The 23,639-nt window shown below is 50.9% G+C and overlaps 7 non-coding genes and 1 pseudogene across 7 annotated transcripts; 2 read left to right on the forward strand and 6 right to left on the reverse strand.

The window, feature by feature from the left end:
- Positions 1-3,743: 3,743 nt before the first annotated feature.
- Positions 3,744-11,755, forward strand: LOC100688001 (annotated as a pseudogene).
- TRNAR-CCU lies at positions 7,413-7,485 on the reverse strand. The gene has a single exon. It is a non-coding gene; the product is annotated as a tRNA-Arg (tRNA).
- TRNAP-AGG lies at positions 9,932-10,003 on the reverse strand. Its single transcript has one exon. It is a non-coding gene; the product is annotated as a tRNA-Pro (tRNA).
- Positions 10,488-10,560, reverse strand: TRNAK-CUU. The gene has a single exon. It is a non-coding gene; the product is annotated as a tRNA-Lys (tRNA).
- Positions 11,756-15,264: 3,509 nt separating the features above from the next.
- Positions 15,265-15,336, reverse strand: TRNAP-AGG. Its single transcript has one exon. It is a non-coding gene; the product is annotated as a tRNA-Pro (tRNA).
- Positions 15,337-16,724: 1,388 nt separating this feature from the next.
- TRNAP-UGG lies at positions 16,725-16,796 on the reverse strand. Its single transcript has one exon. It is a non-coding gene; the product is annotated as a tRNA-Pro (tRNA).
- Positions 16,797-19,281: 2,485 nt separating this feature from the next.
- On the reverse strand, positions 19,282-19,354 carry TRNAK-CUU. The gene has a single exon. It is a non-coding gene; the product is annotated as a tRNA-Lys (tRNA).
- An 873-nt stretch (positions 19,355-20,227) lies between these two features.
- Positions 20,228-20,300, forward strand: TRNAR-CCU. Its single transcript has one exon. It is a non-coding gene; the product is annotated as a tRNA-Arg (tRNA).
- Positions 20,301-23,639: the final 3,339 nt, after the last annotated feature.

Consider the following 23,639-nt stretch of genomic DNA (forward strand, 5'->3'; position numbering starts at 1 on the left):
ATGCTCTATAGGAATTAAAAGAATAAACTTTGGATTCACACAGATGTACACTTAATTCTCAGATCCAATATTACCAGTTGTACAACCTCGAGAAATCTATCAACCCTCACAGAACCACAAAATAATATTCATTTTGTACAGTTGTTCAGATTAAGTTAGGTAATTTATATAAATCATCTCATTACCCCTACTCTCATCAATGCACTGGGCTTAGAGACCATGTCCACTACACGAAGGCTGAAGGGATTCACATCCTTCACTCTCTACTCAATTATCTATGTTCTAGATAAAAATCATTTGGAAATACTATCTTGTGTTCATAGGGCAATAGTCATTTTCATTTTCATTTCATAAGTTGATAAGTTTTTTATTCTATATTTTAATTTGAGGGTAAATGAAGTAGAATAGGAACTATTGTTGAGTCCATTTATAAATTAGTATAACATGGATGCCAATGAGGAACATAGAATTTCTTTTTTTTTTTGAACATAGAATTTCTAAGTCCAGGGATCCCTGGGTGGCGCAGCGGTTTGGCGCCTGCCTTTGGCCCAGGGCGTGATCCTGGAGACCTGGGATCGAATCCCACATCAGGCTCCCGGTGCATGGAGCCTGCTTCTCCCTCTGCCTATGTCTCTGCCTCTCTCTCTTTCTCTCTCTGTGACTATCATAAATAAATAAAAATTAAAAAAAAAAAAAAAAAGAATTTCTAAGTCCAATAGTTACCACTCCATAGTACTGAAGATAAGATTTGGCTTTAAGGTGCTCATGAATCTTTTGATCTCATGCACTGTAAAGTTTTATTTTCCTGAGTTGATAATATGAAAGGGTTACTCCTAAAAACCATACACCTGGGCCAGAAATGGCATCTGAATCACTAAAAAAAAAGTCTTCTGAGGGCGCCTGGGTGGTTGTCAGTTAAGCGTCTGTCTTCAGCTCAGGTCATGATTCTGGAGTTCCAGGATTGAGCCCTACATCAGGCATTGGACTTCCTGCTCAGCAGAGAATCTGCCTATCCCTTTCCCTCTGCTCCTCCCCCTGCTCATGTAATCTCTCTGTCTCTCTCTGTCTCTGTCTGTATCTCTCTCTCTCTCTCTAAGTAATTAAAATCTTTTTTTTTTTTTAATGTCTTCTGGGGATCGCTGGGTGGCTCAACGGTTGAGTGTCTGCCTTCTGCCCAGGGCATAATCCCGAGGTCCTGGGACCGGGTCCCTCATCGGGTTCCCCCATAGAGAGCCTGCTTCTCCTTCTGCCTTGTCTCTGCCTCTCTCTCTCTGTGTCTTTCATGAATAAATAAAATCTTTAAAAAAAGAAAAGAAATTAAAAATGTCTTCTGGACGGATCCCTGGGTGGCGCAGCGGTTTAGCGCCTGCCTTTGGCCCAGGGCGCGATCCTGGGGACCCGGGATCGAATCCCACGTCAGGCTCCCGGTGCATGGAGCCTGCTTCTCCCTCTGCCTATGTCTCTGCCTCTCTCTCTCTCTCTGTGTGTGACTATCATAAATAAATAAAAATTTTTAAAAAATGTCTTCTGGAAACCAGAGTGTTACTCTAACTGATCTTTCACTTTGAGTTATTTATGAATAATGTATTTATTTAAAGATTTTATTCATCTATTCATGAGATACACAGAGAGGAGAGAGAGAGAGGCAGAGACACAGGCAGAGGGAGAAGCAGGCTCCATGCAGGGAGCCCGACGTGGGACTCAATCCCAGGTCTCCAGGAACAGGCCCTGGGATGAAGACGGCGCTAAACTGCTGAGCCACCCCGGCTGCCCTGAACAATGTATTCTGCATTCTGATTATGACATCTCAATAAATATTCATCTGCTCCTAGTAACTCAAGATAAGAACCTCAGGGCCATAATGAGTCCTCATACCTCCATCAGACTCATATCAGATATCAAGTTCTGCACATTCTATCCCCAAAACAGGCCAAGAACACTTCACAAAGTTCATTATCAAGGACCTGTGGATGAGGGGGAAAGTAGTTCCTGAATTACTAAAAAAAATGTTTGCAAGTGATGAAAAACCAACTCCTAACAGCTTAGGAGAAGTAGAATCTATTGCTGGATGTAATTGCAAAGTCCAAAGTTCTTGCAAGTTTCGGGCAGGGCTACATGCAGGGGCCCAAATAATGGTGTCAGGACCTGTATTTCTCATCTCTCTATTTTATTTGTTTCTGTTTGACTTCATTCTACAGACTATTTCTCTCCATGTGGCAGACAGGGAGGCCACCAGAACCTCCAAACTCACATCCTCCCGGACTAGCCATCCCTGGCCATGCTTTATCGCCTGAGCCAGCCAGGTGCCCCTAACAGTGTTTATTTATTAACTCCAGCCAAGGCTGTGCTCATTCCTTCTTGGATCCACACCCAAATCTGAACCAACCACTTTGTATGGGAGAGTGGGGTGTTCTGGTCATCCTAGATCATACACCCAATGCATTCCATGTGATAATCCAGTGATGTACATTATCATCAGGACTGAATGGAGGAGAGGAGGAGTTTCCCCAAACAGATCCAAAGAATGGAAATGGGAAGGAATGTCCTTGAACAAAAAAAATCTAGTTACTATGATCCACTAGTTGCTCCATCAGCTGAGTTGAACAAAGGATTGGAGAAGGAACACTTAAGAAAAAAGGATAAATTAGTAAGCTGTTTTTATTTTTTTTAAAGATTTTATTTATTTAATCATGAGAGACACAGAGAGAGAGAGAGGCAGACACACAGGCAGAGGGAGAAGCAGGCTCTGTGCAGGGAGCCTGATGTGGGACTCGATCCTGGACCCCAGGATCATGCCCTGGACCGAAGGCAGGCACTAAACCTCTGAGCAACCAACGGACCCCCAGTAAGCTGTTTTTAAAGTTAAGGTGAACTGGGTCACCTGGATGGCCTAGTTGGTTAAGTTTCAGACTCTTGATTTCAGTTCAGGTAATGATCTCAGTGTGGCAGGACCAAGCCCAACCTCAGGCCCTATGGTCAGCAAGTAGTCTGCTGAGATTCTCTCCCTGTCCCTTTGTCCCTCCCCCTGATTACACTCTTTCTCTTTCTCTCTCTCTCTCTCTTCCCCCTCTGTCTCCTTCTAATAAATAAAATATTTTTAAAAAATAAAAGTTAAAGTGAACTAAACAAGAAACAAAATCTGCAATCAATGACAACCCAGTATCAGTGAACACCCCTAGTACTCAGATATTGGTTTCTAAACACCATTTTCTATTAAAAAGAAATAGGATTCCATAGAGACAGGGCTGATTCCAAGTCTGGGCAAGAATAAAGTAAGGTGAGTCTAGGACATTATATGTGTGCCAGTAAATAAGAAAATACTCAAAGTTCAACGAGGACATTTCTAACCTACAAATGACCTTCAAATGGATCACACCAATCCATACATGATAATTTAAAGGCTCTCCCACTGGCCAAATTTGAAACAATTTGAGTATCAATAGAATAATAACTATAAGTGATTATAAGACATCAAATATATTAAAATCTGTGAATCAGTAATAATAGTATAAAAATTAAGGTTATTTGCCATAACTAGAGGTGAATATAAATAAAGGGAAAGAATTTAGCATGTACCCTGTTTTTTAAAAACAGTCTGAAGGTCACCTTGGGGTCATTTTTTGGGAAAAACTTTTCTTTTACAGAATAATGCCAGTTATGAAATACAGAAAAATTATAGAACTAGGAAACCTTCATTTTTAACTCCCAGTGAAATAAATTATTGAGACAATGATTATGAAACAATGTTAAAGCAGTATGTAGTAAGTTGTTGGGGAACAGGACATTCATATAGCATCAAATTATTTCACTTTATAAGTTACTAATATCATTTTTTAAAGATTTTAATTATTTATTTGTCAAGTTGAGAGAGAGAGAGCACAAGCAGGGGGAGTGGCAGGCAGAGGGAGAAGCAGGCTCCCTGCTGAGCAAGGAACCCCATGCAAGACAGTCCCAGGACCCCAGGATCATGACCTGAGCCAAAGGCAGATGCTTAACTGTCTAAGGCACCTAGGTGTCCCATACTTCTAATTTCAAGCGTAAAATAAAACATTATAAGAATTGCTTTTATAGGGGCACCTGGGTGACTCAATTGGTTAAGCATCTGCTTTCAGCTCAGGTCATGATCTAAGAGTCCTGAGTTCGAGCCCCGCATTCAGTTCCCTGCTCAGTGGGGAGCCTTCTCTGTCTCTCCCTCTGCTTGCAACTTTCCCTGCTTGTGTTCTCTCTCTCTTTCTGTCAAGTAAATAAATAAAATATTTTTAAAATTGCTTTTATAAAGTCACTACCATAAACCATCTTTCCCAGTGACACACCTTTACCAAGTTATCAAATACCATTACTAATACCCCCAATCCTATACAACACCATAGGACTTACTGAAGCTTTCCTTTTTTCCAGTTCCACCAGTGAGAAAACTGGTTCCCATTAGCCTCAATATATTAACTTATTTGTTCAGCCCTCTGTACAGGAAATAGCCCATTTCCTGACAACACTAGGCTGCTTTCTAGGTTGGCCATGGCAGGCCACCCTGGACCTATGCCAAGCTAGCTCTCCTGTCAGATCTCAAATGAGAACTATTTGCAACAATATTTATGGGCTTGATTCTCTGGACAAGTAGCTCACAACCATGAGACACTGGACATATGGAGACACTCTTAGTTGTCACAACTATGGAGAAACTGGCATCTAGAAGATAAAGCCCAAGGGTGCTGTTAAACATTCCGCTGTTTTCAGGATGGCCCCGTACAACAGGAAATGATCTGATTTATGATGTCAAAAGTGCCAAGATTGAGAATAGACTACATCTAATTAAAATGATACAGTCCTGGGCAGCCCTGGTGGCCTAGTGGTTTAGCATCGCCTTCAGCCCAGGGTGTGGTCCTGGAGACCCGGGATTGAGTCCCATGTCGGGCCCCCTGCATGGAGCCACCTCCTCCCTCTGCCTGTGTCTCTGCCTCTGTCTCTGTTGGTCATAAATAAATAAAAAATAAAATGATACAGTCCTATGCACATCATGTTTCTGAGTCTTGCTAACTTTTAAAAAATATTTTATTTATGTATGTATGTATGTATGAGAGACACACAGAGAAAGGCAGAGACACACAGGCAGAGGGAGAAGCTGGCTCCCTGTAGGGCCCCAGGATTGTGACCTGAGCCAAAGGCAGATGCTCAACCACTGAGCCACCCAGGTGCCCCTGAGTCTTGCTAACTTTTAAGAAGTTTCACCCAAGGACATCTACTGGGCATGTATTTAAGGAATGTCAGCTTTCTCATCCTTCTCTTCTGCCTAGTGCACAAGAAGAAAGGCAATCCTATGCCCACTCTGGGACTTGAACTCACAACGCTGGGATTAAGAGTCTCATGCTCTATTGTCTGAGCTAGGTGTCAGCACACAGCTGCCACTTCTAGTCAGAAAAGAGTGTAAACGCACCGTTGGCATGATCACCAGGATAGAGCTGGAGCACCGCTAACTGTTGGCTGAAGGAGAAACACACACACCGAGGATTTGATCCAGGTCTCCTGGTCAGCAAGTGGCTCAGGGACTCTGTGGTCAGGGTCCTGGAGCAGGGTCTCAATCACAGAACACACCCAACAGGAAAACGCCTCCCTAGCTGAGACCTTGTGTCTTCCCATAAGTTGTAGGTCCCAAAGGTGCCCCAGCATACCCCAAACCACTGGCCTATGAGTCATTCAGTCATTTAAATGTTTATTGAACACCTACTATAAGCACCTATTGCTATAAGCAATTAACAAAATGGATTGTTTAAGATAGAAGAAGAAAAGGAGTCAGATTCTGGATCAGGGGAAGTTGCTCCTTTTCATTTTTATTTTCTTCCTCACCAAGCTTGATGCCTGCAACTTAACAGGCCACACTGACATTTAACCCGAGCATGAAATGCATTATGCGTCTTATCAGGGGCGATTTGCCCTCTCTCCTCTGTTTTGATACCAGCGCTGCTCACTTTTGTTATTTTTTTATTTTATTTATTTAATCATGAAAGACACAGAGAGAGAGAGAGAGAGAGAGGCAGAGGCACGGCAGAGGGAGAAGCAGGCTCCATGCACGGAGCCCAACATGGGACTCGATCCTGGGTCTCCAGGATCACGCCCTGGGCCGAAGACGACACTAAACCACTGAGCCACCGGGGCTGCCCCACTTTTGTTATTAAAAGGAAAAAAGGGGGCACCTGGATGGCTCAGTTGGTTAAGCGCCTGCCTTCTGCTCAGGTGATGATCTCAGGGTATGGGATGGAGCCTCATGTAGAGCTCTCTGCTCAGCGGGGAGTCTGCTTCTCCCTCTCCCTCTGTCCCTACCCCTGCTCATTCTCTCTCTCTCTCTCTCTCTCAAATAAATAAAATATTTTTTAACTAAAAAGAAAAAACAAAAAAGCACTGGAGGTGGCTGCTCTGAGATTTGATTCTGGACCCCATGCACCTGAGCAAGAACACAAGCCTCACATGGCATTTCTGAGGACACAGGACCTTTGGGTCACCCAGAGTGCCGAGTTACAAGCTTGTCAAAAACAGCATTTGCTGGACACCAAAATCCTGGACTGACACCAAGACTCGAATAACGAGGCCCTGAGGGAATTTTAAAAAGTCCCAGAAGCAACTATGTTGAAACAACAGAACTCCAGGCAGAAAATCACCCACAATCTTTTTTTTTTAATTCATGAAAGACACAAAGAGAGAGGCAGAGACACAGGAGGAGGGAGAAGCAGGCTCCATGTAGGAGCCCAATGTGGGATTCTATTCTGGGACCTCAGGATCATGCCCTGGGCCGAAGGCAGGCACTTAACCGCTGAGCCACCCAGGGATCTCACCACCCACGATCTTAACCCAGATCAAGTCAACGTTATCATTGGCCGGTGTCACCTTTGATTCTCTCCAAATGCCCATTCAGTTCTGACATTCATGTATCATAGGTGCAACGTCTGTTTTTCACATTTTCTGTTTACCTTTTGAACTTCATACTTCGAATTTTGCTGGTTTCTATTTTCTTCCCTTGCCTGAGTGGCCCTGAGTGTTCACAGCCTTTTAGACCCATTTCCTTTTTGGGCACTCCTTCTAAAACAACTGTGGCTTGAGAGTTACCATTTTTACAAAAATTGGAACACACACACACCTGCACAGTGGAGCTTTACAGCAGAGACTCTTAGTACGTTCATTAGCCAGTTTTCCTTGTAGCCATCAGTACTTCTAAGACAGATTTTTATCAAAGTGTGGATGTTAGAGCACATTCCTCTTTCCCTACTGATTGGGTAGAAGAGAAACTCCCCGCTGTTTCTTTACAGATCTTAGAAGAGCCTTTGAGTTCCACCTGGTTTATTTCCTTCCTTTCCGGTGGGTGGGTTTTTCCCACCCTGTAATCTAAAACTTCCTGACACACCTAAAGGGTATGTCCTTCCTATTACCCCAGGTGGGACTCGAACCCACAATCCCTGGCTTAGGAGGCCAGTGCCTTATCCATTAGGCCACTGGGGCAGCTGCCAAGCTGCTTGCTCAGTGGCTAGAAAGTGTTGCCAAGATTGGTTTGGGTACTTAACTCAAAACCAGCCTGAGTCTCTGCAGCGCGCATTCAAGCTTTCAGAACAGTCGTGAACCAAACAGCAGCCCCTCCCCGCGCAGCTCCGCGCAGACCGCGCAGTCTCCCGCCTCCGCCTGCGCCCCTGCGGCTCCTCCCGTGCCGGCTCCGCGGAGTCTGGCTCTTTTGTTTCCTCCAGAAGGGATCCCCTGCTCGGAAACGGGCTCGCTTCTCCTTGGGATGGATGGATTCGGAGAGCAGTGAGGGACTCCGGCTGGATCAGTCGGTGGAGCATCCGGCCAGGCCCCCCAGCTGCGCCGCTGATAAGCGCCCGGGCCTCCCCGGACCCCGCTTGACCAAGGACCCCACGGAGCGCAGGGCTGGGGGTGGGGGGCGGTGCGGGGAGACCACCCCGGCAGGCCTCCGGACGCCCCCCCGCAGGCCAAAGTCGGAGCCCCTCGGCCCAGGCCGGAGCCGCGGGGGGCGGGAGGATCCTATCCTGGACCGTGCCTCTCGGGGCTCGAGTGCGAGGAGGCTGAGCTCCAGACCTCACCGCGCGCGGCGGGGCGGCCCGAAGCTGGAGCCTCGGGGGTCCGGGACACGCTCCCTGCAATTTCCTTCAAACACCTCCGCCTGTATTCACGGAGGTTTGTAATTTATCCAAGGGTTAAAAAAATCAATCAGCAGAATCCCAAGCCTCCTAAGATTCTCTCCCCATCCCCATAAGAACTCCCGGGACCTCAGAGCCTGCCTCCAAATTTATCCTTTGTCATTCGTGCCACACGATTATCGAACGTACGGTCCATATTCGAATTTCCTCCCAAACCACGCTTTATGGCTTAAAAAAAAAAAAAAAATCCAAAGCCGAATCAGAGAGCACACTTTGCATTAGTTGCCGCGTCTTCTTGTGTCCTTCGCGCCGCCTGTCCTGGCGATCGGCCCACAGGCCCACAGGGGGAAGCGGCAGGCAGGGAGGGCCGGCCTGGGAGGGAGGGGACACGCGTCTCCGGCGCCGAGACAAGCTAGGACGCTGTAGACGTGGGGTCCTTGGGGGGGGGGGGGGGGCTGGACTGCTCGGAGTCTCCGCCTCTTTTTAAAAATTATTTGCATTTTAGCAGAAGGCGTGAGAGCAGGAGGCCCGAGGCAACACGCCTTCCAGAAGCAGCTGGGGGCCCGTGGGGGTAGGACGGGTGTATTTCTGTGCACGCTCGCCTTTCGGGGACACAGATTCAAGGGGAACCCAGGAGCGGATCCCGAGCTTTGCCTTCGTCTCGCACGTTTCGGAGATGGGCAAATGCCCCCGATGCGACCGTGGCTTGGGGATCCACGCGCCCCTCTGCTTTTCCGCCTCCCTTTAAATGTAGCCAGGATTTTTTTTTCCCCTCTCCCGAAAGCTCTTCGCCGCTTTTAAGTGTGCTTGTTTGTTTTGAATATCCAACATTTTCCGTTTTTTTTAGCTAAACGGTTGGTTCCCCCAAATCCCGCCCATTTGTGTTACTGGAAACCACGAGTCCTCCAGGAATGTTTTCTTTTTTTTCTTTCTTTGTAGTAATTTCCTTAAAGCTGTTACCAATTTTTTTCAAAACAAAACAAAACAAAAAGGCTTACGGGGGGGGGGGGGAAGCCTTTAGAGCAGAGAGGGTTGCCCCCAGGAAATCTAACTCTACAGGCAGCCTCGCGGCCCGCGTGGGTTCTGGAAGAAAGGACTTCGGCCCGAGCTACGGCCCGGGCCCGGGTGCCTGGAGAGCCGGGACACTGCACCCTTTGCGGAAAGCAGCTCTCAAGGATAGAAACTCTTTAGGGGTCAAAGTCAAGCCCTACCTGGACCTCCCATCTCCTGGACCTCACAGTCTGACGTTCGGACAGGGGCACAGGACCCTAGTCCTGAGCGCACTCGGACCCCAGGCCTGGAGCGCCCAGGTCAGGGGGACGGGAATAAGGAAAGAGGAGGTGGGGGGAGAAGGGAGGAGGGCCCCGCGCTCCGTCCAAGTACAGTCACCGCCAGCACTTCCGTGTGTAAATTCCTGGGTGCTTAGCAGGGGGCCTTTGAGCGCCTCTGGGGAATGGCTGGCCTTGAACCCACAAAGGGGTGACTGCGGGGGAGCGCTGCTTCTCTGGGACTCCCCTTCCCCAACCTCCAGCCCTGCACTGCCCCGGGGAGCGCCCTGCCCCGGAATGCCTGCACCGCGGTAGCCCTGGGCCTCCAGCTTTAAATTTCTACTTTTATTACTTTTTTTTACTTTTTTTTTTTTTTTTCCTGCTTAAAGTTTTTAAAGCAGCCGGAACCAGCTGGACGCTTTTAAAGTTTCTCTTCTCATCCTCTCGTGCCTTGTCCTGTCTGGTCGCGCAAAGGCTGAGGTCCGCGGGCGGTTTCAATTTCTAACATGAAGTCTACGTACAAAAGGAGGGCTCGTCCGGGATTTGAACCCGGGACCTCTCGCACCCTAAGCGAGAATCATACCCCTAGACCAACGAGCCACAGGGCTAGCTGCCTCCAGCTCTCCTATGACTTCGTGGCGCCCCGGGGACTGGGATGAATGGGATCAAAGAAGTGACGCGGGAAGGGGGATTGGGACTTTAGACCCGCAGGGGAAGGCAGAGCTCAGGCGCGGAAGGAGCCCACAGGGTGGGGAGCAGCCCCTGACGCCCCCTATTCTGGAGGCCCCAGCGCTCACTCAAGAACCAGCCCCCAGCCCCAGCCCGGCAGACTGTCGGTGCGTCCCCGCGGCAACGCGGGGTCACTTCGCAGACGCTCTTCGCAGCAGCGAGCCCGCTGGTGACCCTCGGGCAAAAGCCAGCGAGGGCCGCCCGGTCGCGTGTCCCCACCCCCGGCAGCGTCGCCTGTCTTTCAATTCTAGGTCACCGGGAAGCCTTGCGTGGAAGGCTGCCCCCCTGTGGTGCATCCACACTGCCCCCTAATTGCCTCCTGCCGAGTTAAGCGCTGCAAAGCAAGAAAATAAGCCGCCCAACGTGGGGCTCGAACCCACGACCCTGAGATTAAGAGTCTCATGCTCTACCGACTGAGCTAGCCGGGCGCCCTTGGGCAGTGGGTGTAGATGATGTACTGATCTGAAAGTGACGGGAACTAGGCTAAGTGATGGATTGGACCTGAAGTACCGGGGGCGGCTCAGTAGGGTCCCACCGGAGTCCCCCGCTGCAGCAAGGGGACTGCCCTCACCTCCCCACGGCCTCTAGCTGGGGAACCGGCCTGGGCCCGGTGGCCCCGCACCAAACCTAGTGTCAGGTGCAGTGAGGAGCACCCAGAGCAGCTAGGTGCAGGGGGGACAGAGCCAGCCGTGCAGGGGAGAAGGCTAGGGCAAGATGCACCAGTTACTTTACCTCTTGACCCTGTGAGGGACATCCAGATTATTTCCAGTTTTGGGCTGTTACAAGTATGTAACAGCTGTAAACATCAGAGTATAGGTTTTTTTCTGGGAAAGATACCCGAAGGTGCAACCCAAAGATTACCCAAAGGGTCACATGGTAGTTACGTGTTCAGTTTTTAAAGAAACCATCATAGTGTTTTCCAGAGTGGTTGGACGGTCTTAAGCACCCACCAACAATGCGTGAGTAACCTCGTTTGTCTGATAAAACGTTCCATAGGAGAGAGCATCAGCATCCTTGTTGCATCTCCAACCTCAAAGAAAATGTCAAGGTTTCACAATCAAGGATGAAGTTTGCTGTAGGAATTTGTAGATAATTTTGGCAAGTTATGGGTATTATCTCCTTTGGCTAGTTTATTAAGCATTTTAAAAATCATGAATCGCCCCTTCCGTCCCCGCCCCCCATCTCTGCAGATGCTCTCAAGAGCATTAACAAAGCTGAAAAGAGAGCCAAACACCCCTCTCATGGTTCTTATTAGGCCATGCTCCAAAGTCATCAGCCGATTTCTCACTGTGATGACCCCTCTCATGGTTCTTATTAGGCCATGCTCCAAAGTCATCAGCCGATTTCTCACTGTGATGATGAAGCATGGTTACATTGGTGAATTTGAAATCATTGATGATCACAGAGCTGGGAAAATTGTTGTGAACCTCACAAGCAGGTTAAACAAGTGTGGAATGATCAGCCCCAGATTTGATGCACAACTGAAAGATCCAGAAAAATGGCAGAATAACCTGCTCCCATCCCGCCAGTTTGGTTTCATTATACTGACAACCTCAGCTGGCATCACGGACCATGAAGAAGCAAGACGAAAACACAGGGAAAATCCTGGGATTTTTTTTCTAGGGATGTAATTCATATGTGTAAATAAAATGCCTCAATGGACAAAAAAAAAAAAATCACGAATGGAAGTGGGGTTATATTGAATACATTTCCTTGGATTTGCTGCAGACATTAATAGATTTTCTAATGTCAGATCAACTTTGCACTCGCTAGGATAAACTCAACTGGGCCGCAGTACATTATCCTTCCTGTATGTCCTAAGATTTGGTTTGCTAATATTTTAAGATTTTACATCTATTTTCATGAGTGAGATTATAGATTATGTGGTTTTTAAATTATTTTTCATTTTGTCCTTGTTTTTTTTTTCTCTTTTTTAAGAGATTTTACTTATTTACTTATGAGAGACTCAGAGAGACAGGTAGAGACACAGGCAGAGGGAGAAGCAGGCTCCATGTAGGGAGCCTGATGCACAACTTGAACCCGGGACTCCAGGATCACACCTTGGGCAGGTGCTAAACCGCTGAGCCACCCAGGGATCCCCTGGTTTTTTATCTCCTAAAGTAGGCTCCATGCCCAGCAGGGTGCTCAAACTCACAACCCTGAGATCAAGTGTCAGATGCTCAACCTACTGAGCTACCCAGGGGTCTGCTGGCCTCCTAAAATGTGTTGTGGGGTGCCCTGTTCTTCTGTGAAAGATTTTATGTAAAATACAAATAAAAATTTTGTTTCTTGAATGCTTGGTAGCATGCTCCACTGCAGCCATAGAAGTCAAGAATCTTCCTTGGAGGGTAGTTTTTGATTAGTGATTCATTTTCTTTATTAGTTTTAAGATCATTTACATTTTTACTCCATTTTGATATCATTAAGGCATTTTTTAATTTTAAAAATTACATATATTTCTCTAAATTTTCAGTTATTTAGCATATGTTTCTATCATGTAAGTTATGCAGTGACTGTGAAGTCATTCTTATCCCTAATATGTGTTGTGTATTTCTTCCTTTCTTTATCAGTTTTTGCAGAGTTTTATCAATAACCCTAGCTTTTTTCAAGATCGGCCTTCATGATCTCATGAATCTCTATAGTATGCTTGTTTTCTACTTTATTAATTTCATGTCTTATTATTTTTTCCTTGTTCTAACTTCTTTGAGTTTATTTTTGCTGTTATTTTCCTAACTACTTGACATTACTTTTCAAACTTTTTTTTCTTTTCAAACTTTTTAGTATATGCATCTAAGGCTATCAGTTTCCCTCTAACTACAGCTTTAGCTATACCTTGGTATACAGTATTTTCATCATCATTTAAAAATATTTCGCTGAGTGAAGTAAGTCAGTTGGAGAAGGACAAACATTATATGTTCTCATTCATTTGGGGAATATAAATAATAGTGAAGGGAATATAAGGGAAGGGAGAAGAAATGTGTGGGAAATATCAGAAAGGGAGACAGAACGTAAAGACTGCTAACTCTGGGAAACGAACTAGGGGTGGTAGAAGGGGAGGAGGGTGGGGGTGGGAGTGAATGGGTGACGGGCACTGGGGGTTATTCTGTATGTTGGTAAATTGAACACCAATAAAAAATAAATTAAAAAAATAAAAATAAAAAAATAAAAATATTTCTAAATCCCTTTGTAATTTCTTTCTTAACTCCCAGAATTTTTACAAGTGTGTTGTTTAATTTACAATCATATTGGGAATGTTTTAGGGTTTTGTTTGGTTTTGTATTATTTATTTTGACCTCTTTTTAGTTTACTTTCTTTCCATCTTTTTTAACTGTTACATACATCTATTGAATTTTGTTTCAATTTTTTGTCTTTTTATTTTTAGAAGAATTTAGATACTTTGCATTTTTAGAGCATTTTCCATAGCTTCTGTTCTCAAAGATGTTTTAATTAGTCTTCATTTATTTATGCATAGTAAGGCCTGTTATAGTCTGCGTCTAATAATCTTAGCATCTGAAATCTTAGCAATCTTATTTCCATTGCTTTTTGTTCTTTGATTATTGCTCATGGTGCCTTATTTCCTTGTTGTTTTTGTTTGTTATGCGAGTTGCCCATTTTCCTTGTAAATTTCTTTGTGTAGGGAATTCTGTGACCTAGAATAAAAGTATATTTTTCCACAGACAATTGTTTCCTTCTGCCAGGGGCTCAAGGACTTACTATACCATTCATTTAATTTACCATTTAAATTAAATCTGCTACTTGAGGGGTTTTTCCCAAAAAATGGTCCTCAACTACACAGGATTGGGTTATTCATGATCCTCAGTTCATGGCACACTTTCAATCTCACCATCCTAAACAAAAAGGAAGACCAGGCCACTAACAGTTGTGCAACACCATGGTCCTCTCCACCACCACATTCTTTTGATTCCTTCTCTCCTGTATAACCATCCTTCAGATCCTGTAGGAGGCAGATGCTTTTGGCACACCTTGGCACTCTTCTTTCCACACATGCTGAAGACATCTGCTGGCAAGTACTGGCGACTCCACAGGGGACTTTCCCTGGGCCCAGGTGCCTGACAAGGGCGGAAAGGCTGGAGGAGTTAGTGCTTCTCACCTGAGTCCCACTTTCCTCTCAGCCCCAGGTACTGAGGGAGTATTGCGGTTTTTTTGTTTTGTTTTAAGATTTATTTATTTATTCAGTCAGAGAGAGCGAGAGAGGCAGAGACACAGGCAGAGGGAGAAGCAGGCTCCATGCAGGGAGCTGGACATGGGACTCAATCCTGGGTCTCCAGGATCACACCCCGGGCTGCAGGCGGCGTGTTTTATAGGAATTCGGTGCCTGGAGGCATCGCAGCCTCAAGGTTCTGCAGAACAGACGTCCACCCTTGTAGAGCTCCCAAAGCTTAGTCCCATGTATGAGATATTCTCTAACACAGTTTTAAAGCGTTAACATCTGTTTGACATTTGGGCTGATGGGACAAGGAGTGGGGATAGAACTACATGAGATCATAACCTCAGGCCAGCATGTCCACTATTCTTCATGATGCTTAGATTTTCAAATTTCCCGGTGTTGGCGGGACCCGGTCCGCTTCTCGCGCGGTGAAGGTGACCCCAGTCCAACACAGCCGGAGCCGCAGGAAAGGGCAGAAGGACCCCCCCCCCAGGGGGTAGGCGCTGGGGGTCTGGGCCCCGGCAGGGCTGGGGGAGCCCCAGAATGCCACGCCCAGGTGAGGAGTGCCGGGCTTCGTATCCGCCCCACACCCACCCCTCGCCAGGCTGCAAACGCCCAAAGTCTCTGGCCTCTCCTCGAGCTCCCAGACTCCTGAGCCGGGACCCGGCTGGCGGCCCAGACTTGCCGCCCCAAAGGCGTCAGCCTGGGGAAGAATGCGCTCCTAGGATGCACAGAAGGAAAGCCTCTTCCTCCCACCTCCGTGCCTCGAACTCCGACTGAGAGAGTATCCGGAGACAGGGCTCTGGCGCCTGGGCCCCAGTTAGAGTTTAAACGCAGTGGTGGGCGGCCCTCAGCCAGCCTGAGGCCTTTTCGGAGTTACCTTACGCCGGGTCGCGCTTCGCTGTCTGGCGCAGAGGTCTCAGGCCAAATCTCTGAACCATCCGCATCCGGGAGACAAAAAGGAGGGCTCGTCCGGGATTTGAACCCGGGACCTCTCGCACCCTAAGCGAGAATCATACCCCTAGACCAACGAGCCCTGCTGGACATGGGCTCCAGGCTCCTCTTTGTGACCGTGGTGGCATCCGGGGTGGGCCCCGCAGAGCTGCGCGGGGAGGGGACTCGGGTTTCAGGCTAGTGGAGAACCCGCGGGCGTGGAGGGAGGCGGTACCCAGGCCTCGGCGCTGCCGCTGCGCGCTGGCCCCGGGCCGCGAAGGGCGGCCAGCCCGGGAGGCGGTCCGTGCGCACTGCAGGCGCTGCTCCCGGCCGCGGCGGGGATCTCCGGGTCGGGGCGCAGGTGGACGGCTCCGAGAGGGGCGGTGCCCGGAGGGCGCTTGAGCCGAGGTCGCTGGGAAGCCGCTGTGGAAAACGCTGCAACCCCACGGTAGGCACCCAGTGGGTGCTGCCTGAACGCGTGCGGAATGCAGGGAAGAAGCAGCTCCATCCGCCTCTGCCCCCCGCCCCGCCGCGCCCCGCCCCTCCCGGCTGCGCTCCCCTCTCCCGTGCCCGTGCTCTCCCCTCCTCTCTCCTCCCCTCCCCTCCCCTCTCCTCCCCTCCCCTCCCCTCTCCTCCCCTCTCCTCCCCTCCCCTCCCCTCCCCTCTCCCGCCGCCGGCAAGATCAAACCAAGAAACCCAGTTTCCGACGTGGGCCTACAGCCCAGGAGGCTGCGGCTGAGTCGCTTCGTTATGCTAAGCCAGCGGTCCCGCGCCAGGTGCCTCGGACGGGAGGGGCTGGCCTCCGGAGGGAGGTGGATCAGGCCACCAGGACCCCGCACCCGGACGGCTCAGGGATGCACCCCTCTGCTCAGCAGGGACAGGAAGCGGGTCTTCGGTCGTCGGGTCGTGGAGAGGACAGGACTGCGCCCTCGGAGCAGAGGGACTGCGTCCAGGGCTCGGGGGTCGGGTTCTGGGCACTGTGCTGTCTCTGTATCCTTCCCCGTGTCCAGGCGTGTCCCAACCCGCGGGGATCCCGCAGATCTGGGCAAGCGGGTTCGCTTTGTGCTGCCTGACCACCATCCCTTCGGATCCAGGGCGCGAATTTCCTTGCACTCGTCTGGGAAGGCGCCGGGGAACTGGAGGTCTGCCCGCAGAATCCCGGGTCTCTCCTCCCTCCCCCGTCCCCTCCTCCTCCCTCCCCCTCCCCCTCCCCCTCCCCACACGCAAAAAAGGCAACTTAAGTAATAACTGTAGGGCTAACCCAGGACTTACTTTACTCGGGGATCCCCTCAAGCTAAGAGGACCTGTACCCCTAGGGCAACCAACGACGCACGAGCCCTTGAGCACTCTCCTCCTACTTCCCGGAATGGTCTCGTACCCAGGACCCCAGGCTCAGGCGATACATACTGTGTGCGCCTCCGGGCGCCCTATGTCCCCCCCACCCCGGGAAGAGCCATCTGGAGCCTGAGTCTGGAAGGGAAAAGATAGGGAGGGCTCGTCCGGGATTTGAACCCGGGACCTCTCGCACCCAAAGCGAGAATCATACCCCTAGACCAACGAGCCGCCACGCCTCCCGCAGCTGATGCAAGCGGAAATGCCGCGATAGCCTCGATAGTTCAGTTGTTAATGTGCGCACCTGGGAAGCCGGGTCGCGGGGTCGCGGGGTCGCAGCTGCTGCTAGCTCAGCCACCGGCCTCCGCGGGCTCCGCGTGGGCCCCGAGCCGGCCCTGGAGACAGCGCCCCGCAGCTCTCCAAACCGCTTCCCGATCGCGCGTCCCGATCGCAGCAGCGCGCAGGGGGTGCTGGTCTCCCGCCCTCGCTGGGTCCAGGGAAGCAAAGGGAACCGCCGCAGCGGCCAGGGCGAACTGCGGGGACCCGGCCCGGTCACCTACGGGGAGCGATGCTCTGCCCCGCCCCCCCCCCCCCCCCCCCCCCCCCCCCCCCCCGCCTCCATGCCATTCCTCCTGGGCTGAAGCCCTTTACATTGGCCCGGGCCGGGCAGACAGGACAAAGACGAAATTCCCCCAAGTACTGAACGTTGGGAATTGGGATCCTCTACTTGAGTGATACCGGAGTCAAACTCTCTCCCATGCGACCCCTGAGGACTGGAGCGTGGACAGCGTCGCTGAGCGAGGAGAGGTTGGCAGCCGAAGGAGTTTCCAGGGGATACTCCTCCCTTAGAACGCCAGCGGATCAAATCCCCAGGAGCCTAGGTTTTCAGACTTCCTGGTGTTTAAATTAGGGACAGCCTGCTATGTTCCCTCCCAGAGGAGGGATTCTTCTCAGGGACTTTGCAAACAAGGAGCGTAGAAGCCCATGCGTCGTCACCCTTAAAGAGCACTGGTCCTTGCTGTCGCTACCTGTCCTGGGTATGGGTGCTTGAACCGCTACTCTCCATGCTCTCCGCATCTGGAGTCCAAAGTACCCATGGGAGGCCAATCCTGGTACAAGGGGCAGATGCTTTGAGGGCAGGACCCAAGCATGGCTTCCTGGGTGAGCATGAATCTGCTTTTATTACCTCTCACACTGTGCCCCCAGCAGGGCACTCTTTAGGCAGGAGTGTATGGCTGGGAGCAGAAAAACAACCCATGGGGGCGGGAATCCTCAATGCTTTCATGGACCACAACTGGCATAAAAAGATCTAATGAATGTGAGGCTCAAGGCCATGAGGCTGAGAATAAGAGTATGGTACCACCTGAGCCAACCTGGTACCATATGGGTGTTTTCACTGAATCTCTGCATTAAAGCTGAGAATCAAATGTGGCCAATGCCAGGATCTGGATCAGACTGTGGACATTTCCAGCCTCATTCATCACCCTCGACCCTGACCCCAAAGGTCAGCTGCAGGCTGAGACCTCTGACGGTTTGAGGTGCCAGGTTGGTGTCCAGTCCTTCTCTGTGCCTTGATGAAACCCAAGGCTCACCTGTTGATGCCCACAAGTCCCAGCACCGCCCTGAGGCTGCAGGAGGAGGGTGTGTCAGTCAGTTTGAGGTCACTCCAGGAGTATGGAAAGCTGAGCCCCTTTCTGGAGGAGGGGGGGTGTGCGCAAAACAGGCCTGACCCCTTGATTACACCCCTCAAATTCCCTCAAAATAATTTGTTGAACTCCAACAAATTAATAATAATTTTGATTATTCCCTCAAAATAATTTGTTGAACTCCAACACTGAGCTCCAACACTGAGCCCTTGGGATTCAGCTCCTTCCCAGGAGTGGTGCAAAGCCAGGGTCTGCCAACTTGGGACAAGAGACTGCTCAGGTTCCTGCCAGAGGGGTCAGGAGGAGTGTGAAGTGGGGAGGCAGGAGAGACAGGGGAGGAGAGAATTGAGAGGGGGCCCCTGAACACGTGGGCTTCCACCAGCCCAGAGCTGCCTGGTTCAGGAAGGTGGGCTGGGGAGGCCAAGCAAGCTGGAAGCTCGACAGGACTGAATGCTTCAGTCTCAAGGTTCTGTTCTAAATGCTTTACAAAAAATATAAGTAATTTAATAACCCAAACAAACTTTTGAGTCATGAGCTGCGATTATCCCCACTTTACAGAGGGATAAACTGATGTCCTTGAGAGGCTGGGTCTTGTGGGTCCAGATCTGTGGAGTCCAGCTGGAAAATAGTGAAGCCTAGTCCTGTAACCCTGGGTTCCCAGGTGCAAGTTCTGATGCTTCCCCCTCCAACAGCCCTATCTGGGCCTACCCTGTGGCACGACAACCTTATCACCTACTCATAGACGGGTGAGATGTCCATCTCATTTAGTGTGACAGTTGGAGGCCCCACGGACTGTCCTGACTGACCCAAAGGAGACTCATGCCTATGAGTGAGTCAGGGAGACACACTCTGTAGGAGAAAAACCTAGACCTATATGGGCCTGCTGCTCTAGGCTTGGCTCTACCTTCCTATGCTTAAGCTGCCACCATCCCTAAAATATAGAACTCCCAAGAAGTGCCTCAGAATGTCTCCCTTGAAGGTAGGAGCTACACCCAAGAGCCATGTTTTCTTCTCCTTACAGAGTGAGCAACCAGGACGTTTGTTTTCTCTGAAGCTCAAAATATCAGCCTCGCCCAACGTGGGGCTCGAACCCACGACCCTGAGATTAAGAGTCTCATGCTCTACCGACTGAGCTAGCCGGGCGCTAGGGGAGCAACCTGGGAGCTCCGGCTTTGTCGTGAGGCCTCAGGCGGCCTGGCTGCAGAGGCTCTGGGGTGTGACCCGAGGACAGGCCTGGGGCTGGGTTCCAATTCTCCCACTGTAGACGCCGCGCCCGGGGCCTCCGCAGCGGAGGAACCGAGCCGCCCCCCTCCGACCTCGGGCCTGGCGTGCTGGCGGCGGCGGCCGCGGTCTGGGCTCGCCGAGTCCACACGTGGCGGTGGGACGAGGGGCCGCGCCGTCCGCGGGCGAGGCGGAGGTTCCCACTTCTGCCCCCACCTGGTCCTGTCCGCAGGTCCTGGGGTCCTTCCCACCAGGGTCCCTCTGCCCCCTCCGCGCGACGCGCAGTGAGGGGCACTTCTCCGGCAGCGACCCCCTCTCCTGTGGGCGCTATAAAGGGGAGACCCTTCCCGGCTTGTCCCCAGCTGGACCCGACAGAATCGGGACACTTGGGGACGCCCACAAGCACCGCACCTTAAACCAAAGAGCCGGATGCTCGCCCTCCTCGCCGCAGAGAGGGGGCCCGGGGGGAAGCCCCCCACCCATACCACGAAGGGGAGGCGAGATTGCTCGTTGCTCAGGGTCCGCGGGCCAGTCCCGGAGATGCACACGCACGGAGGCTTCCGTGGGGGCGCGGCGGGGACCGGGCGGGGCGGCGGGGGGCGCGGGGGCGGAGCCACGACTCTGCACCTGCTCCGGGCCCTCAACCAAGCAGCCGCACCCCAACGGCCGGAGCACCCACCCCGCTGAAGCGCGGCCCCTCGCAGCCGGGGCGCGCGGGGCCCGTGGCGCTGCCCACCCGCTCCAGGCTAGTGCGAGGGGGCGGTCCTGACCGCGAAGCCTGCGCCCCAGGGGCGCGCCCCGGTGGCCTAATGGAGAAGGCACTGGCCTCCTAAGCCAGGGATTGTGGGTTCGAGTCCCACCCGGGGTACGGTGGTTCTGTTTTGGCACCCTGGTGCCAGGTGGCTTCTCTTGTCGGACTGTTGTCAGCCACCCCTGAGAGCTGCACCTCCTAAGGTCCCCGAGGTTGGGGCGTGGGTGTTTCTTTATGCCAGTGAAGGTGAGAAAAGAAGGGCCTGGGTGGGCGTTGGGGAGGGAGCCCACCAGAGCCAGCTGGGGGTGAGGGGCGTCTCACAGAGCGGAAAGCACGCCCTGCCCTCAGCAGGTCTGGGTGCTGATGGGTGGAGTTGAGGGCAGAACTTTTTCTAGGCCACCACCCATTAGCCCTTTGGTTTAATTCTTGTGGCTTCCCGGTAAAGGGATGTGGGGTGGTCCTAATCCCTGGAATTTGTGTGGGAGGGGTGGCTTTTGTAGCACTTTGGAGGTTTGGTTGGGGGCCAGGAACAGAGTTAATGGATATGGGAGAAAGGCCCATGGACCATACCCGGCAGATCTTCCTCCCAAACTATGTCCAAATGCAAGAAAAACAGAAACATCTAGAAGAGGATGGCTACACATACCTTCAAATTCTGAGCCCTCTGGGGTCTCAATAAAAATCCCAAGAGCAGAATCCTAGACTCCCTTCCCTAAAACCCCACAACTCCTTAGAGGAGGGAGATCCACCACTGGTGACTCTCTTCATTGAGAAACATGACAACCGGACCCCGGGGGAAATTCTTCCACCAACAGCCTTGCCTTTTGAACCAGGACCAGGCTCTAGTGTCCCCTAGCAGAGCTGTGTCCCTAAGCCTCACTGATGGGGTGGCTTGGGGCATTGAGCATGCAGAAGTCCCACAGATGCAGGTGCCCACTGCAGGGCTGGACCTTGGTGGCCGCAAAAAGCAAGTGGAAACATGATTTGATCTTTGATATTTCACTTTTTAAAAAAGATCTTATTTATTTACTCATGATAGACATGGGGGGGGGCAGAGACACAGGCAGAGGGAGAAGCAGGCTCCATGTGGGGAGCCCCCACGCGGGACTCAATCCCGGGTCTCCAGGATCACACTCTGGGCAGAAGGCAGACGCTAAACCGCTGAGCCACCCGGGCTGCCCTGATCTCTGGTATTTCAGAAGAAGCATGGAGTGCATCATCCTGACAGAAATCAGAACGCTGGAACTCACAATTATTGTCCAATTAATGACTTAATTTTTTTGGGGGGAGGGCGCTTTGTATTTCCCTCCCTCAGGCCTGGGGACCACTTCGGTCACAAACCAGCCATGGAGCCCATCCATGGAGTGGACTGGGTCCACCGCCCAAAAGATGCAAGGCACAATCCTTTTTGGTACCCCCCCCCCCCCCCCGCAGCCCACGCCAGGCCCCATGCATCTGTGTCCAAACCAGCCCCTCCCCCCCATAGCAGCAGATTTGCTCACTCTTGTCTGGGATGATGAGGTGGGGGAGGTGCAGGATAGGAGGTCCTCCCAGACCTTTCTGGCTGCACTGAGTCGCTCGGTGCCTGGAGGGGTAGATTCCAGGCCAGGCCAGGCCTGCCTTAAGTCCTGACTTCGCCCCGAACTTTTTGGCGCCTCCAGAAATCTCTGATTAGGTGTGGGGTTGCTGAAGCTTTCCCAGCCAGCTCGGTGAAACCCTTAGTCTCAAGTGCGTAGAACTGAGCCCCACCTGGGACGTTGGATTTTCCGATGGCTGCTGAATTAGTCAATCCCCCCAGTTGCGGATGCTGACACCTTAGATTTGGTGCTTCTGTGAGCTACTGGGTCCAACACCTGTGGGGACGAGGGAGGATCCTCTGTTCTCCGGTCCACACGGCAAAGCCCTTGACCGCCGCGGGAGGCCAGAGACGCCCACGCCCTGAACAGAGTCCCACGCCGGAGCGCGCGCAGGTCGCGGGTTCCCGGGGCGCACCAGCCCAGCCCGGGAGGCGCGAGGGCGGGGGCGGGGCAGGGGTTGCACCCTCCGCACACAGCAGGCGCCGCGCGGCTCCAGTGAGGTCCCCGGGGCCACAGCCCGTGTAGGCCCGGAAGGGAACTGGGGGTGGGCCCTCGACTCTGCTCTCGGCTGATTTACTCGGCGATTCCCTAGAAACATGAAGGGAACCACACCCGGACATATCATAATCAAATTGCTTAAAATGAGTGATAAAGAGAAAAATCCTAAGAGCGGCCAAATGGGATACATTACATAAGGAGGAACAATGGTAAGAATAAAAGTAGATTTCTCCTCAAAAGTAAGGTAAGCTAGGAGACAGAGGAGCAGTATTTTTAAAGTTCTGACACCTGGGGAAGTCCGGGTGGCTCAGTGGTTTTGGCATCTGCCTTCAGCCCCAGGCGTGATCCTGGAGTTCTGGGGTCGGGTCCCACGACCGGCTCCCTGCGTGGAGCCTGCTTCTCTCTCTGCCTGTGTCTCTGCCTCTCTCTCTCTATGTCTATCATAAATAAATAAATCTTTAAAAAGAAAAACCACACACCCATCAATCTAGAATGTGTGCATTTATTTTTTTTTTGGATGTGTGCATTTAAAAACCAATGTACATTTTATGACTAAAAAAAAGAAAGAGCGTATGATCATCTTGGTACTTGCCGTAAAAGCATTTGACAAACGGAATGTACTCTCTCGATTATAAAACCAAAACAAACAACAAAAACAAACAAACAAAAAAAAACCCAACCCACCTCAGCAAGCTGGTGTTGAGAGGTAGGAGGGGAGACAACAAAGAACCATAAGAAAACTTTTGGAGGTGATGAATATGTTCATTGCCTTGACTGTGGTAATGCTGGAGGTGCACACAAATGTCAAAACTTACAAAACTGGGATCCCTGGGTGGCGCAGCGGTTTGGCGCCTGCCTTTGGCCCAGGGCACAATCCTGGAGACCCGGGATCGAATCCCACATCGGGCTCCGGGTGCATGGAGCCTGCTTCTCCCTCTGCCTGTGTCTCTGCCTCTCTCTCTGTGACTATCATAAATAAATAAAAATTAAAAAAAAAACTTACAAAGCTGTGGACTTTAATGTGCGTAGGCTATTGCATATCACATATTTAATAAAGCTATTTTTTTCAATGATCACAAATTCTTTAACACTCTTTCCACCAAGGGGTGAGGTCTGTATCCCTTCCCCTGGAGACTCAGTAATTTCTTCACCCAATAAACCTATAGCAGAAGTGAAATTGTAGAAGCGCCAAGGGTGGGTCATAAAGAGAGACACAGGTTCCATTTTGTCCAGTAGAACAGACACTTGGGAGTTCCAAAGTTGACAGGTAAGAAATTCAATTAGCCTGGAGCTTCCATGCTATGAGGAAGCCCAAGCCACATGTAAAAATCAAATCATGTGTAGATGCTCCATTCCACTGTCCCAGCTGAGCTGCTCATAT

The sequence above is a fragment of the Canis lupus genome, chromosome 6, assembly GCF_011100685.1.
Source record: "Canis lupus familiaris isolate Mischka breed German Shepherd chromosome 6, alternate assembly UU_Cfam_GSD_1.0, whole genome shotgun sequence".
Taxonomy (NCBI): Eukaryota; Metazoa; Chordata; class Mammalia; order Carnivora; family Canidae; genus Canis; species Canis lupus.